This window comes from Diuraphis noxia, unplaced genomic scaffold, assembly GCF_037042655.1.
Source record: "Diuraphis noxia isolate RWA-SAM2 unplaced genomic scaffold, SU_Dnox_SAM2 contig0001, whole genome shotgun sequence".
Taxonomy (NCBI): domain Eukaryota; kingdom Metazoa; phylum Arthropoda; class Insecta; order Hemiptera; family Aphididae; genus Diuraphis; species Diuraphis noxia.
Window position 1 is genome coordinate 27,815,198 of NW_028301711.1, and position 18,904 is coordinate 27,834,101.

The window sequence follows — 18,904 nt, forward strand, 5'->3', positions numbered from 1 at the left end:
GACAACATATGTAAAAATCACGAAAATCACGAAAATTCGCAAATTATTTTAAACTAGAAATTCATAAAAAATTTTTCTTTTGAAATCTAAGATTTGAAAATTTTTAATAATTTATAATATATCCTAGACAGATAAACCGTCTTCGCTCAGAATCGTTTTTCGTATACAATGATATAATATCATTGGATTCAAATTTAATTCGATCCATTACAGTAACCCACTTGTAACCTACTGTACAGCAGAGCGAAATCCACGACTTATCAGCCTATTTTTAATTGAGGTAAGTATAAGTAACCTGATTCTGGACGCATAGGATCCAAGTAAAACACACAGCCCAAAATGAAGTCCATAATAAATAAAGTCCAATGATTACCTTCAGGATTGATCGGTAAAAATAACACACAGTATTTAGTCCAATCAAATTTAGGTATTTCAACTTTGGTACTACACCAAATTGTATATTGCTTACTTTTAACTTAAATTTCAATTCTTTTTAAAACGCACAATTTCAATATAATTGATATTAATATGTGGGGATTGCCACATTATATTATAACATTTTTAAAAAACTTTTCACGTTCTACATTAATAAACTAAAAAAAAATAAGTGCCTATATAAAAATATAACAGGTACATTTACAAATGTACAGTTATCAAACATTTGTTGGTTGGTTAATATTGTATTTGGATAACATTGTCATAGTCAATTTTCAAATAAAGTCAAAGTCAATTAAATGTGTTTTTGGTCGTCTATACCTACTTCTAATGTGGTCATCACCACCTATTAATATAAATTATATTGAAATTGAACGTTTTAAAAATAATTGAAATTTTAAGTTTAAAAAAAGCGATTTGTATTTGGTGATTAAAAATACCTGGGACTAAACGTTTCATGGGTAGCTAAATAAATACTCGAATAATATACTAAGGTATATTATTATTTGTTAGTATATGATATTATCCGTGAAATAAGTATACTAGTATACATAATTATTCATGTGGGCCAAATGTCCTATTCTAATAATAGACGGGGACGAAATGTCCATGGACCATAGAATAATATATTCTTAATATAAATGTCTATGCCGTGGACTCGTTTTTTTGACGGGGATGAAACGGTGTGTGCGAAATGTCCTTTTATCATGCTATGCTATACATCTAAATATCCAACCACTGCCAATATATTGTTTTCTAATATGTTTAGAACTTATACAGGCAATCCGATGTACACATTCTTATCAAAGACTGACTAGGTCATTAATATTATTGTTTATGTTGATTAATGAACAATGACTATAGACTATAGTGTTAGTAGTCTTTATAGACGTTAGACTTGAGCAGTTCACTGTAGTGAGACTCACGGTACACATAAGTATAAGTAAATATCTGAGGTCTCTAAAATTTTAAATGTTTGTTAAACGTCACTTAATAGTTAACTGCATGTTGTCTGTTACTGTTTTTAGTTCACACAATGTATTATATCATGGTTCTCAAAACTGAAATACATGATGTACCACCTACTAGGAATTAGGAAGTCCAGCCAATGAATTGACAATTTTTCAGATGATGATTTTCTTAAAGGCAATTCTACAGACAAAGTATACATTTTAAGGATTCTAATTCAAGTTATAAAAACATTAATATTAAAGTGAATTCTAAAATTAAAAGCTAAAAATGTTATTGTGGGAACCTTAGAGAATTTTATCGATATTTTAATTTAAAAATGAGTTATTTGTATGGTCATATTATAATATTGTCTGATATTATGTGATACAGTTTTATTATGGTATATCTAAATGTGTGCGTGGATTGATATTTGTGTCCAAAGTGCTCAGCCCGTTTAGTCATGATAAATATATAAATAAATAACAATGTAAAATATATGTTACAAATTTTAAATACCCATAACTTCATTTAAAAATAAAATATAAATAAATATTTACTTGTAAAACATTTTTTCTTTCAATTTTGATTCTATGTTAATTCTAATATTAAATCTAACATTACAAAATTGGATCTGCTGTGCGCAAATTTGGTTGTTATGTTTATCTTAGGTCTGAGAGAAAATATATGGTGCATTGAAATATTTTTAACAAACTTTTAATTTGTAGGTGTTAAAATTTTGTTGAACCAGTATCCAGTTTTAATAGTACAGACAGCTTGAACATATTAATTAAATTGTAAAGAAACACTTAACAAGTATTAAAAATTCAATATTCCGACAATAGAACATTCGGAGTTTGCACTCTCGTTAGCGGTTGTTAACTACTAGCCAATCACAGCAGTCCTATCATCAGAGGCTGCACAGATTTTCCAAACTTATTTGGAATATAGTATAATAATATAGTAAGTATAGTAATATAATTACTTATGACCAAAATAGCCTATGAAATAGAAAAATAATACAAGTTCACACTGTACCTAATATATTATGCATACAACTACACATATATTAACTATGTCAGTATGTCATATTGGCAATATACTGTTTGTCCTCCAAGGTGTTATCAAAATAATTCAATAACACATAATTTGTGGTAGTTGAGTTACACAATAATATGATCTATATGGTTACACTTAAAATATATTTACAAGAATTACTATTAAATACATTTGTTTCTTTGTTGTAAATAGCAAAGGAGGGGTTCCAAGTTCCAGATAGACCAAGATATCAATGTATAACATGGATACTCAATTAAGTTTTCTTCAGTTCATTTGTATATTTCATCTTTGTCAATTTCAGATGGATGACATACTGAGTGATATTACTGGATAACCATTTGATCATTTTTGAAATTAATTATGATTGTGAGGAATGAAGTATAGACATTAAATTATTGTTAAGATTGTATGAAATAAATTTGTTTATTAACATGTTATAAATTAAAATTAAATTAAGTTGTGCATTTGTTTAATATTGTAATAAATTAGTAACAGTTATAAAATATATTGGTTTAAATTTATAAAAAATAAAAAATAATTTATTTATATTTAGAATTAAGCTCACCAGAAAATTAGGTCTTAAGTATTGAAAGTATTATAAGATATTTCAAATATTCATGATATTTTAAATGTCTAACTACATAAATCCGACTCTTTAGTATAATGTGCAAACATTTCTATTTGCTGTCTAATAATTTGTCTTAAATATAACTAATGAGATTTTATATTTAATTTATAATTAATACAACTAATAACTTATCTACCAATAGGTACTACCTTGAATATTCAAATTAAAAATGTTCTTGAGAACTTTGCATGTCAATAGAGATTTGGTTACCAGCGTATTTGTTTTACATTATTAAACATACCATAAATTATTATATTTGTATAAAGGTGTATAAATTATATTTATATGTTTATATAATAGTTTAATGGAATTAATTATGAATGTTATGATGTTAGAAATGTAAAATTTTTTAGTTGTATGCAAGAGACTTATACAGTATTACAATTCACACAACGAACATCTTAATATGTTATTGTAATACACAGTACTTTAATAAAATAAAAAACTCACTTGTGTTTAAAAGTTATTTCTAAATATATTTATAACCCAGAAAGATATATTATAGGTACTTCGGTACATATTACAGTATCTTTATAGGTATGTATAATGATTTATTTACATTATTTCTTCAAGAAATGTATTTTTGTATGGTCCTTTATTTAAGTTTGATAATTTAACCTGTTACAGGTTAGGCATAAGAGAATAATATTGAATAATAAATTAACAATCTTATATTATGCTTACCTGTTTAAAGCCATTTAACATATAAATCCAATACAAAATACATAAATATAAAGTTTAATTCTATTACTTTTTTTCTTGCTATGTTAATAAACATAATCTAAATACCATTGTAATGTATGATTAAGAAGTTATAAATAAAACTATTTGATGCCATTATATTAAACTCATATGAAACTACTATGTGGACATTAATTAATCATTGTCGATTTATAATTAACCAATTTATGAATAATATAATATTAAACAAAATAAAAATTTAAATATTATTCCATTTGGCGGCCACCAATACTATAATTTGTTATTTATTCCAAGCCGAACAGATATGACACATTTCTTCCATGATACTGATATAAACCGTTTTTATTTACTGTCTGGTCTGGTTATTCCACTTGATGCCAATATATTATAACTGATATAACTTATCATGTTTAGTCACAAAAAAATCCTACAACAAAGTTGATAACTGATATAACATGTTTTTCCACAATAATAATACGTGATCCATGTACATAGCATATTGGTAAAATGTTGTATAACTCATTAAATATTGTACTTGGAGATATCAAATTTTACCACAACAAAATATTCATCTAAAAGAACAGATATCATGTAAAACCTCAAAATCGAATTTTTTGCAGATATCTGCAGCTTCTGGCTCTTTACCACAGAATTATAAAACACTATGCCCGTACTGTTTTTATAAGTATTAGAACAATTTACAACGCAACAATTGTTTTTCGACATTTCATGTGAATTATTGAAAATAAAATAGAACTTCAAAATAAACACAAAGTTATACAAGCAAAAGTAACAAAGTTATAATATAAAGTTATATATAACAGTTTGCTGCCGCCCCGAGAATAATGCTCTTATAGTCTACCCAGAGCGCTAATATTAACCGTGCACGTTGTCTATACCCCCTAACTGAATTACTATTGTTTGTCACAACACCTATTTTAACAGTTTATTTTTTGCAGGTAAGAGAATTAAGTTGGTGCATTGGGGAGGACAAAATTTAAAATCCTCAAAAGTTTTCACAACTGTTGGTGAAAAAAAAGCAGGGAAATTCGTGAATTTTACGCAAAACCAGTTTTGACAAAATCGATTTTGGTTTTTGGTGTAACTAAAACAAATGATCGTAGATGACATTTTCAGTTTTCGCTGAATGTTTGTTGTACAGCATTATCTATACACCATAAAAATAAAAAAAATTCAAAAACATTAAGACTTATTTTATGCTGTGTGCCTGTGTATGAACATTTTCAGTTTAAAAATATTTTAGTTTTTTTTTCTATAAATAAACGTCAATAAAATGTTATTCGTTTGGTAGAAATTATTGAAAATTGTATACAAGGCTTCTAATATATAATATATATATATGGCAGTTGAAAAATATTAAGAGTAAATACCTAGTCACAATTTTTTTTATAAACATTTAAAGTTTGAATTTTAACGAAATATACGTACAAATCAATAAGATGTGTAAATTACTTTAAGTAGTTTTAGTTAGAGATTTATAACATTTTTCTTTCATACCTAATATTTGAAAATTTAAAACAAGATTCCTACTCATAAGTTTATCTACCTTTATCAAAAAAATATGTCTACTGGAAAGTCAAATAAAATTTTTATAAGTGTTTGAAGTTCAAAATTTACAATATTATATACCTATATCCATCTTAATTTCTCATACAACGATTTTCTTTTTTTGTTGTTAATCAAAAACTATTAACCGTTGGTACTTGAAATTTTCTTTATATTATGTTTATTTATCATTTTCTATACAATATAATTTTTTCAAAATATTTCAACTGTTTTTAAGTTATTAATAAATATTTTCAATTTACAATTTTTTATTTGATTTGATAAATGTCAATAAAATTGTAATTGCTGGATCAAAAAGCTTGAAAATTTGATATAAGGTTCCCTATGAATTACAAGTCGATATAATAGCAGTTGGAAAATATTAAAAATACATAGGTAAATTTTTTTTTATTTAGACCGTTTAAAGTTCAAATTTTGAAAAAATTCTTTAAATTGAACATTTACGAAAATTATTTAGTTAAAATATCCTAGATTGACAAACCGTCTTTGCTCAGAATCGTTTTTCGCATACAATGATATTATATTATTGAATTCAAATTTAATACCATAACATCCATTACAGAGATTCTCTTGTGCTATGTACTGACGTCCCGCTAAGACCACTAAATATGCATGTACATGTAGATGTACCTGGGGCATATGATTGCCAATCTACGAGATAACCTAATAAAGGGCTAGGGGCATCGGTCGAGTACGCCAGTAATAATGGTAGTAATTAATTTAATAATAACAGTAATAATAACTATAATACTAAGGGCATCGGTTTATGGAGATTACGTGTGTCACGTATAATAGGATATGATCAAGGTACATTTCTCCAGCCCCCCCCCCAATTTCGAATTTTGAACTTTTTTTCACCATACGTTTGTAGCCGGTTTGTATTGGTTTGCAATCACATTTTTTTCGTTATAGAGGTTTAGTTTTTTTTAAAACCAAAATTTTGGTGGGGGGCTGGGGAAATGCCCTAATTTCGAATTTTGAATTTTGAATAATTGTTATTTAATTGTAGCCAATTACTAGACACTATTGTTTCACTTCTTTAACTTCCCTGCTATCTCATGTGATATTATATAATTATTTTTTTTTTTAAATAAAATATTAGTCAAATTAAATCATAAAAACTTACTATTATTACTTTGATTTTACCCTTATCAATGATAGAAAGTCACCACAGGCTTAACTTATATGGGAATTGATAACTTTTAATATTTTTAATGAATATTATTATTAATGTATGTGCAAATTAACGTAATATTATAATAATTTCTAATATACTTTTGTTTCACACAAACAAGAAGTAAATTTTTTTTTCAAAATCAATGTTCATAGTTTGTATCAAATAAAAATAGCTATAAAAACAATATATATATATAATCCTACAGTTTAATATTTTTAAAAATTATATTACTTCTAAATACAAATTCCAAATTTTATATTAATTACATTTTTTTTCAATAAAATAATAAGCACCTAGAACTGTTACATAAAAAAAAATAATAGAAAAAAATGAGTTAACATTTTAATTAGAACTTTTGAAATAGTAATTTGTCTTCATATTATTTATATAGTGTAGTAGATATATTCACATTGTACAGTTGTTTCAGCCTTAATTGGAATTGATTTTACTGCCAAATCATCATATATTTCCCAATTATTATTTAACCTTCTACAATATGCTTTGTACTTTGTAGTGCCCAACACCACTTATGTTACCGGTCAATGAACAAATTCCTCTGAGCTCATAGTTCATATTTTGAACACTTATTACAGGGGGTATATCTGATAGTTTTATAAGTACAGTAGTCCTCGGATTTTGGCTGGTAAATCCTAAAATTATGTTAATTATTAATTATTTCATTATTAAGAATTATAATATTATTATTTTATACATTATTATGATTATGCGAACTCACCTTCGTCATTTGGAATTATTTCTATAAATAAATGCTGGTTTAATAGAAATGGTGTTAATGTTTTAATATTTGTACATGTCTTACTGCCATTCTTATGTTCACAAATACTGGTGATGATACAAGTACGTTCATAAATAAATTTTTCAAGTTCATTGAAGTTTCCATCATATATATAGGTTATATGGGAATATTGGTAACTCGTTTTATTACATTTTGAATCAGCACATTCTGTTTTATCATAAATTGTCGGGAGGTCTGGCATAACACATGTAAGTAAATTGTTGAAAGTTGTTTCACATTTGAGTAGTGTCTGATTGTACTTTAATGGAGTTTGAATTGGTTTCTGTAAATCAATTAAAATTTTTGCTCTTTCTCTATATGTGTCAACTGTGATTCCTTTTGATAGAATTTTTTTGATAAATTGTATAAATATAGAACAGATATGTGTTTCTTCGTTTGATTTTAAATATTTTTCACTGTCACACATAGCAACGATGATCAAAAAGACTGCAGTGTCAAAGGCACATGTGTTAGTGAGGACAATTTCACCATAACCTTTTATTTGTAGAGCTTTCAGATCTTCAGCTCTTGATCCATTTTTTATTATTTGTAAAGATCTGTTAATTTTTTTAGATTGCAAATCCAAATATTTCGAGTGAGGATTAGGGCTCATATAAGATTTAATTTTTCTTTTGTTTTTTCGATACCAATGATCTGTTGCTGTATTTTCATCGTTATGTTCACTAATTGCAATGGATTTTATTTTATTTTTTATTTCAGTTGACATATTGTGTATCGGTTATATTTGATTCATTTTGTGACTGGTCAGAGATATTTTGGCTAGTACTATCATCATTTGCTTCAACTTCCATATTTGTGATATATGACATTGAACGAACAGTTAAACCATCAAGAGGATAATCATCATTGTTGAATTCACTTACTTCATTACCGTTTTTGGAGAATTCACTTACATCATCACCGTCATAGGAGAATTCATTTATTTCATTACCGTCATTGGAGAATTCACTTCCTTCATTCACAAAATCTTTTTCCACAATGCATGTACTAGGAGTGATGGGACGTAAGGTGTAGCTATTTAACGACTGATCAGAAACCACGGGGAAGTGGATATTTTTATCTCCTAAAATATCTTGAAATTCAGTAAATTCTCCAAAAGTAGTATTTATTGTTTTACTATTTGAGTTAATTTGCACATTATTTTCAAACCCATCATGAAATTCGCGATGTTTTAACAATGCACTACCTTTAAGTGAAGTGACACGTCGTTCAATAAAGACTACCGAACAAATTCGCGCAATAACACATACCAAATCTATTTTTACCCCGGTATCGCGAAAGAAAGTATTAATATTATTATAGGTACATACTACATATATAACATATTCATAAATAATATTTTATAAAGCCTATAGAATTAAAATCGGTTCGACCGATGAATCTATTGTTTTTACAAAGATGTGTGTTTTATTTTTCGTTTTTCTGTAAACCATAAATAGTTGAAATAATGCTTCGATTTTGAACAGTAGTATCTCATTCGATGGGAAAGTGAATCTAGCTAGTGCATTCAAGAGGTAAAATATTTAAAATTCCAAGTAGTTTTTATAAGTAGGTACATTGAAAAAAAAAGAAACACTGAAATTTTGACGCAAAATTGATCTTGGTTTTTCATGTAACTCTAAAAAAAATTTGCGTCGGATAATACATGAAAAATGAATGAATAACTGAATGCTAATAATAGTATTTTCTATACACTACCTACAACAAGTACAACATTTTCAAAATAATTTGACTGAATATGTTGAGCTATTGATAGTCATATGCAATTTTCGATTATTATTAGTTTTTTTTTTAAATTATAATGGCGATAAAAAGATGTCTGCGGGTCAAAAAACTTCAAAGTATAAATATGTAGGTAAAATAATATTCATTGTAAGTTGGAAATTAGAAAAAAAGTTGAACTGTTACCCGATCCATAGTCTTTAATCAACTTATCCTTATAAGTTACAACAGCTTCAATAATAACTTCGCGTGATAATACTCCTTTTTTTGGCATTTTTGCATTAATAAACACGGCAAAATTAAATGCATATGATACCTACCAGGAGACTGAATGTGGAATTAATGATTTTTGATAACTAGTCACGTTTCGTTATAATTATAAATCAATGGGTAAAATAAATATATTATTTTTAGATCGTTAAATATGTGTATATTGGCTATTGGGATTATTAAAATAAATACAAATCGAGTAATACCAATAATATTATATAAAAATATATTTAATTTAAAATAATGAATTCGACATGTCTACTTGCATCTTAAATCAAGAATAATGTTAAGTAAACTTATTATTTGATTAAATGTTTCTCTAATAGGTATTTATTGCCTGTGAATATCTAGCATATTTTATACTATAATTGTTAAGTTTTTAATTGTATACGTTACTATTAATTATATATTTCTATAAACTATACGTAAACGGTAAACACTATTACATTTAGCTAGTAGTGGTATAAATACAGTATACAGTGAAACCTCCCTTTACGGACACCTCAAAATGGTGAAAAATTTTTGGGAACTAATTATCAAATGTTTACAAACTCAACTCTCTGAACAGCAGAGACAATTTCAGTAACTGAAAGGATCCGGTATATAGAGATTTCACTGTATAGGTATAATTTATTTTTGCGTTATGTTATTTATATTTAATACTCCAAAGTCTAAAAATATAAATAATTTTTGTTCAACAGAAGCTAATATATTTTATAACATTTATAAAGTTATAAGTATAACTATAATATTTACAATTTGCATGAGTATACAATATTATTTTTTTGATAGATAAGTGTATAATATATTATGTATTGATAAATGATAAATATAAAATATTGACATTGCAGCGTTATAAAATATTCTTATGGTTATTATTTATAAACATTTATAAATTTGAAAAATGGAAATTGCGGCATTTCCCCCACCCCCCATCAAAATTTTGGTTTAAAAAAAAACTAAGCCTATACAAACGAAAAAAAGTGATTACAAACCAATACAAACCGGCTACAAACGTATGGTGCAAAAAAAATTCAAAATTCGAAATTGGTGGTGGGGGGGGGGGGGGGCTGGAGAAATTTACCTATATGATCACCCGAGCGTGGGATAATACGGTATCCTGATGATACGCCCGTACACATTTGTACGATTCGACCATGGACACATACTTATCTTATTGATAGGAGAGGAAACGCAGAGAGTAGGACTATATAGTAGAGCCCCAAATAGATCAAAAGCAGACGTGAGCCACCAGTCAGTGCAAGCACCTTCACGCCAGACACAGTAGAGCTCTACACGGTCCGTTTTTTTATAGACCTGCAGACCGGACCGATAAATATTAACTAAGACCGGGACTGGACGGGACCGATAAAATAAAATTGATGCTATATAGGACCGGACTGATTCATTTTAACGAATACCAGGACCGGACCGGATCGGACTGATACATTTTAATAAAGACCAGGACCGGACTGATTAATTTTAACAAAGATCAGCATCGGACCGAACCAGACCGCTAAAATAAAAATTAAGCGGGACTGAAAGGATCGTTTTGTTTACAAACGACATTTAAATATGTAAGTACTAGATAGGTGCCTTTTTTTTTATTGGTATCGGCGACTGGGGGGTGGCACCAACGTTAGTCATTTCACCCCCCAGCCGTCATCGTTTATTGTGAAACATAAGTTATAATGAAGAAACACAATATTCGTTTAGTTAGTTTTACAACAAAACAGTGGGCTTCTAACCCACTTATCGTTGGCTTAGTTGCGCGTCGACGTCGGGCATGGGGAACGGTTGCGTCACAGTTTGTAGATTCAATCTTCGATAATCAACGCAGTTTCTTTTCGCCGTTACCCTTGTTGAACAATAAAACCGGACTGGCGTAAGGCGAGTTTGAATCAGAGACGATACCGGTTGTTTCCATTCTTGTAGTATCTCGGTTATCTTGCGTCGGTCGCTTGACGAAGTTTTATATGGTGTCGTTTGGACAGGTTTGGCATTATCCGTTTCGACGACATCCATCTTAAGTATGTACGTGCAACTTAGTTCATGGATCGATTTTGCGAAAACGTGGCGGTAACGGTTTAACAGTGACAATAATATTCTTTTCCGGCCTGGGTCTACTCCCGGATCGATGTTTGTTCAGTCGATGGAACTGATCTAGTCGTCAGCCTGTGCACTCGTCTCATGACCGGTGAAGGTCCAAATTGACGTCCCGACATCTGGGAGGATGTTATAATCAACAAAAGGCTTCGCATCCGGTGTCGACATAATTGGCGTCGGTGGACTAGTAGATGTTGCCGATGCTTCCAGTCGACGTAATTTTTCTTTCAATTCGCCACCGTATTGAATAAATCAAGATATGTTAGGGGCTGAGCAGTGTTGCCAGGTCAACATTTCACAAGTTTCGACGATATCATCAAAAAGTTTCGAAATTTCCCTAAACATTTTTTTTATGCACTCAGACCTCGCTTCGCTCGCCCTTCGCTTGAATCTATATAATGGATAGAGTTATGACCTATAAATTATCACAACGTGGTCGATGTACATGCAAGCGACGAGTCGCCAATTATACGGACTCTGAATAGCGGAAAAAATGCACATGTAAAAAAACCCACAGTAAAAAAATTACCAAGGAAAAAATTCAATGGAAAAAAACTAAAAAAAAAATTAAATCTTATAAGAAAAATTTTTTTATTCTAACAAATGATTTAGTGTGAAAGTTTGAAATACTGTTATGTCAACCTTTGTTATCTTATACAAAGGAATCTTAGACTAATGCTGACTTAGACAATTCTAAAATATCAATTAACATTGCAAATAATAACGTTGACAATTTAACAAGATAAAACAATTTGATTACTCTTGATTACATATTGGGTACTAATGTTGACTTAGACAATTCTAAAATATCAATTAACATTGCATATAATAACGTTAACAATTTAACAAAAGAACCAAATGTAATTCTTAAAATCTTATTATTAAATTTATAACGGATTATTTTTATATGAACAAAAAATATCGACTATTGACTATGTCTTTATATACATTTAGCATACCTACGTCATGTAATTTAGGAAAAAAAAATGTTTACCAAGTAAACGATGATAACAGTCCTAAGTCTGCAATAATTGGGAAGGAAAATTATGAGTTAATTATTTATTTTTAATTCAATTGATTAATTATTTTATGTTGTATATAAATTATTATACATAGCATATACTATGGTATATAGTACCTAGAAATGGTACTATATTATTTAGTATATACACATATATCATTTGGTGCGCAATGGTGTTGTGATTTCAACAGGTAAAAATGAATCGGGGCGTAATCGTGTTACAAATTTTTTGCGCAATCGTGGTGTAATTAGTCGGGTCAAAAAAATAAAAATTGCGCAATCGTGTTGCACCGAAAATTATTACCTTTAAGTTTGATAATAGGTAAATTGACTCTAATATTAAAGTTAACAGCATGAACTTGAATCTGCTAAACGCAAATTTGCTAAGTCTAAGTCTTTGCTAAGTGGAGCGCGCACGAGGCGAGACGAGACGACACGAGTGAACCGACTACACTCTCGTGATCGCGCTGCCTCGCTTCGCCTCAGCGAGAGTGTGGAGCTAGCATTACGTTAGAAAAACAGATGCAACACATGCGGGTATGACGTCCTCTTAAAATTTAGGATTATTATTATTTAGTATTATGTTTGAAAATTATTCAAATACACATTTATTCGAATAATTATAAAAAATATTCAGTCTAATAATTTGAAAATATGTTTATTCGAATATTTTTATTCTAATTTATACTTATTCGAATCTATCTAGATAATATTATTTTACTCAACTCTGCATACTACAATAGGCTACTTTTGAAATATGAATTATTTTTTCACATTTTTGCCCAATCACAGACAAGAGATTTTTATTTTTCTCTTGTTCCTTCTCATTTCCTCCTTTTCGTTTGTTCTTGTTTTTTGGAATTTTTAAGCATACCTATTGAAAATAAAAAACAAATCGAAAAATTGCACATTAACTTATTAAAACTTTGCGGGTTTGTTTAGATTTATTCCACATTGATTGTATTATCGCAGATTATACAAATTACAAACATAATCTGTGGTATTTGGTATCATTAAATAAAAATGCAAGCATGTGATATTATTTACAACCATAGTCATAAACTTTGTTGTTTTGTGTCAATTACAATATATTACAACCCGTTTGAATACTATTTATAGATTTTGTGTTTTACTTGTCTATTGTTATAATAAGAAATAAGACGACGTTAATACGTAAAGGTATACGCACATACCGCACATACCAACGCGCATTTTGTCAGTAATGTGACGTTACAGGTGTTACAGCGTAACAGCGATGAGCAAGTGTGTATGGTGTTACTCCTGTTACGTTTGTTGTGTTATACTAAATTAATTCTAGAAGTTTTCAATTACAATATTATTTATAAATTATAATCAAATATATGACGTATAAGTTCTACAATGATATACATGTTTAATGTTTATACCATGATATATCATACCTAGTAGAATACCCGAATGTATGTATATTTATAAAAATAATAAAGTAGAGCGTCGGTGCCGCGCAGTCGACCGGACGCTAATTCGTTACGACATGGTAAATTGAAATTCTTCTTTAGTTAAAAATTAATTAATGAATTGTGTAATTAAAATAATATATTCAACTTGTATGTATATAATGTGTTTACAAATGGAAAACCTTTTTTTCTATTAATGTTTCAATTTGAAAACCTAAATTAAAAAGCGTGAAGTTTAAAGTTGACGATTACAATGTTTTTTCTAAGTTTTTCAGGGGAATAATGTAAATTTAAATATAAATTCAGTATTTCAGTGGAAGGGGGTATAGGAGCGAAGCTCTCACGGGTCTGTGACAAGTCATAAATGAATATCCCCCCCCCCATCAAAAAAGCTTAGCACATCTCTGTAATAAGATGTGATAAATTGCATTTGGCAAAAAATAGTTACCTACTTACTTACTTAAATACTTTATAAATAGTTTACCTTATAAAAGTGAAATTAAAAACTATATACCTATATATTATTAATTATAGTTAATTTAATAAAATAAAATAATTATAATAAATGTATGATTATTATGTTATTATTTATTTTCTATCAAGTGACATGCAATTATATGTATAGTTTTTGATATTCCATTTAAAATATTGTTCCACGAAAAATAAATTAATATCTAAAATTTATAAGTACTAAGGCACTGAATACAAACATACACATACATATTAAACTATAAAAGGTATATTGTATAATAATGATTATTATCTATAGGTATGTCTTAGGTATAGAGTTTTCACTTTGGACACCTCAAGTTTTGACATAAGCTAAAATTATATTTTTTTATTTTCAATTTTAATTTAATCAATGCAAGTCGTTGTATTCAAAATCGATCGCTTCCATAATTTTTCTAAGTATAAAAATATCACGAAAATAAAATATTTAAGATATTAAATATTACAATATTTTATACTTAAAATTTTACTCACGATTGGTGTTTTTATATCATAATTTAATTGTATTCACTTAGAATTTAAATATATACCTATGACTTTATAACATATTTATTGTTGCCAGTAATTATTGAGAAGTACTTAGAATGTAAAATATATTGTTTGAAAGTAGAGACAAAATTTAATAATTCCGGTTTGGAAGTGTGAAATTTGACTTTGAGGATAGAGCAATATTCCATTTTCATAAGTTTATCACATTCGATTGAGCTCATAAGCTCATAAAACCTCATTTATTATTATGTTTGTGTGTCTGTATAATATGTATAGAGTTCCCATCAGATTTTGTCAATCATCAACCATTGAAGACTCGTCAGGATGAATTTTAGTTAACTTAGGTACTTGATAAAACAATTAAAAATCTAAATTAATCATTAATCGTATTGAAAATCCATAATTTAATAATAATATGGTGCGATGTATGCAATCAAAAAATTATAGTAATGTTTAAACTACTGAACAAAATGAATAGAAGAAAAATACAACTTCATAAAATGAAGAAATATTTAGAATTTAAATGCAGTATGTTTATATTATATTGGAAAGTCAGTAGGCCTAATTAAAAAAAGTAGTACGAATATTTTAGTGTAATAATTTTTAATACAATGTAATATAACTTTTTGACTTTTACCATGGTTCTTAAAAAACGCTTAAAACTTCTTAATTGTTTAGGTTATTATTTAAAAAAATAGTTTAAGTTCTTAAATATCCACTTTATAAAGTAACTATTATTGATAATATTAAAACAAAACTTGAAAACAGTTGAATTTCGATATTATATTTTAAAAATCCATCAATTTTATCAATTTTATATAGTTTTCAAACTTTTAGATGAATGTATTGTTTTATATAATGATAATATGTATTTTTTTTGTGTTTTTCCACAATATATAGGTAGGCAAAATAACATTTTAAAATTCAATATCTTTTTTGGTGGGAAAATGAATTTAGTAGGTAGGTGTATTTAGGAGATTAAAAATTAAAATTATCAGTATCTAGTTTTCAAAATTGCTAGGGGAAAAATATGGATTATATAGATAAATGCCATCATTTTCACTGAATATCAACATTAGCATTTTCTATACACCATAAAAATTTTAAAATATTTTGACTCACGTTGAGCTATTTATATAGGCATGTGAAATTTTCGGTTTTTATTAGTGTTTTAAAATTAATGTCGATAAATAATTTTTAATCGGTCAAAACAGTTTAAAATTACATACAATATGTTCCTCAAAAGTTTTTAGAGAAAAAAAAATTAACTCAAATTCAAATTAATTTGTATGAGTGTCTGAAGTTATGATTTTAGTTGTTTTGTTGTAATTTAACAACATTATTCCTGAGTATAGGTATATGAAACATTTAAATAAATTATCATATTTTATTCAAACAATGACAATTTTAAATGCAACTTTTTGGTAAAAATCAATTTAACCTACAGGACACTAATGCCCAATAGTAAAATAAATTACTTTAATTAAAATAATATCGTAAAATTAAATACTTCCAATAAAGTGATTTATCTAGACACAATTACACCAAATATGTAGGTACTAAATATCTACAGCTGAGCGTTACCTATTATATTAATACATACTACACTTTTAAGCACATTTTCATTACTCAATGAAATTTTAGAAATATTTTGACTGATTTTAATTAAATCACATCGTATTTGAGATTTTTAAATTTTTTTTTATATTGTTATTTTTAGTCTCGGTAAAAACTTGACAATTTACTGCGAGGCCCCCCCACATACGTTGTTGAAACGTGTAGGTACCTACGTGAATATTATTATATTTTACGATGTAGGCGGTACGCAATGTTATTTTAAAAATACTGGATTTTCGATTAATTTTAAGCTGTTGCCTGATTATACCATATTGCCATGTAACGCATTAACACCTATTCCGGTAAAATAAATTACTATAATAGTGATGTACCTAAATACAATATACTTAATAATATAGATTGATAGAGCTGTCGAATTAGAAACGTTCTTCGTATACAATGACTCGTTATTGAATTCAAATGTTATACATGATACATGCATTACAGCTTAAATTGGTGTAGTGACCTATTCAAGAACGACGAGGCATAGTATCAGTGGCGGATCCAGGGGTGGGGGCGATCGCGGCAATCGCCCCTCCCCCCGTTCTCTAAAAAACTTCATATCCATGTAAAATTTATTGTGTATATTAATAATTCATTTTTGGAAACAGCCTCTATATTTACGTCTATGAAATACTACTGCCCTCCACCCCCGTTATTTTTGGCTGGATCCGCCGCTGCATAGTATAACCTTATCACTATGTAGAGTAAAACACCTAGGTACTGAATTTGTACATCAAAGCGGTACCGATGCTTACCCACTTTCTATTTCGCAAATCATGATAAAATGCTGGTCAATGGTCATTAGTCATATATTACGGTAAAAAAACGGCACTTAAATATTTGCACTTCATTTATTATGAAAGTTATAGGTACCAACCGAGTTATTTCTATGTTCTTAATTAGCATACTGTATAGGTACCATATTATTACATGCATATTACATTTATTAATACATACCTATATTATGTATAAAAAATAATAATTAATAATACTATTTATTAGGTAGTTGTAGTGATTTTTTATATTTGATCGCACATTATAGTCAGACATAATTATATAATTTTCCATAGTGATAGGAAATTTGAGGCTAAATTTTCCGAATATTTCAATAGACAACTCTGAAACGATAATATATTAAATGATTACAACGATTGTTTTGGGCTGATGAACAGCTCCATGTATGATGTAACTACAATATTCTATTTCTATTCCTATTCATAATGTTATTGTAAACCCAAAAAACGTAATAATTGTTGATTACTCAAATGGACACTCTAAATATACTGCTGTCATGTGGTAGGTATCGCATCCCGTAATAGCTATACGTATGTTCCCTCGTGGCATACACTCAGTTGCAGGCTATAATTTACCCGTCATACTACAGCTGTATAGGTAGTAGGTACCTGCATAACATTATTAATTAAACTTTTAATTTTCCTTTCTCGACACCGTTACAGAATGCTCATACACATTAGACCACATAACTACGAGCGCCTATATTCGTTGATAAACATCATGTTTGGTGTAGATCGAAATCATTCGAAATGTCCGTATCGAATATAATATGCATGAAATCGCATCAGCACAAAGGCTGCCTTGATTAGACTGGACCATATTATAAATAGACGGGAACATACGGTATCGCGGAACAGAAGTTTTTTAACGAAAAAAAAGAGAAGAAACTTCGCTCGCCGACTGATTGCGTTCAATTCGTGATGGTTTATTGTATAATAATAACGAACGACTGCGTGGGTTGCATGGCACGTGCTCTGATTTGACGGTATAATAATAACAATATTGTAATTATTATTACTATCATTCTGCGGTCGTCAACGTGTGTTTGCGTGTATTTTACAACACATTATCGTGTTATTGTGCGTGCACGTCACACGTATAATATCCTCGGCCTTTGTGCAGTGGTGGTGTTGACGAGCATCATATTTTATACAAAGGATTAGAAACATCTTGATATCTTATGCCACCGAACGAGTGAGTGTCTCGCTTTTATTTCTCCTCCTCGCTATTGGGTCACCATGGTTGTGGTGGGAAGGGGGGAATATGTATGAGCGAGAGTGATCGAGCGATGGGGTGTGTGTGTTTGGGTGTGAGATAGGATAGATATGTCGACCGTCACACGACGTTTTCCGCGATACATAACAAACCGAAATCGTTGTTGTCGTGTGGGAAAGTCGGCGGCGCGCGGCGGTGGCGGATGAAAAACTGACGGTAATAGGTGTTGATTTTTCCCCCTGTGAATTAATGATTAGTTACCGGCCAAGCCGCCTGGCTGCGCGGCCCGTTTCAAAGGTATATTATACGAGTGCGGCACGGACGGTAGACCACATACGCTCGTTCGGTACCACCGTGGTCGTAGCCG

At 29.0% G+C, this 18,904-nt stretch overlaps 1 long non-coding RNA gene across 1 annotated transcript; it reads left to right on the forward strand.

Annotated features, from left to right (window-relative positions):
* The first annotated feature begins 1,331 nt into the window (after positions 1 to 1,331).
* LOC149060507 (uncharacterized) lies at positions 1,332 to 2,899 on the forward strand. Its single transcript, XR_016189545.1, has 4 exons — positions 1,332 to 1,372; positions 1,464 to 1,598; positions 2,112 to 2,346; positions 2,635 to 2,899. It is a non-coding gene; the product is annotated as an uncharacterized LOC149060507 (long non-coding RNA).
* Positions 2,900 to 18,904: the final 16,005 nt, after the last annotated feature.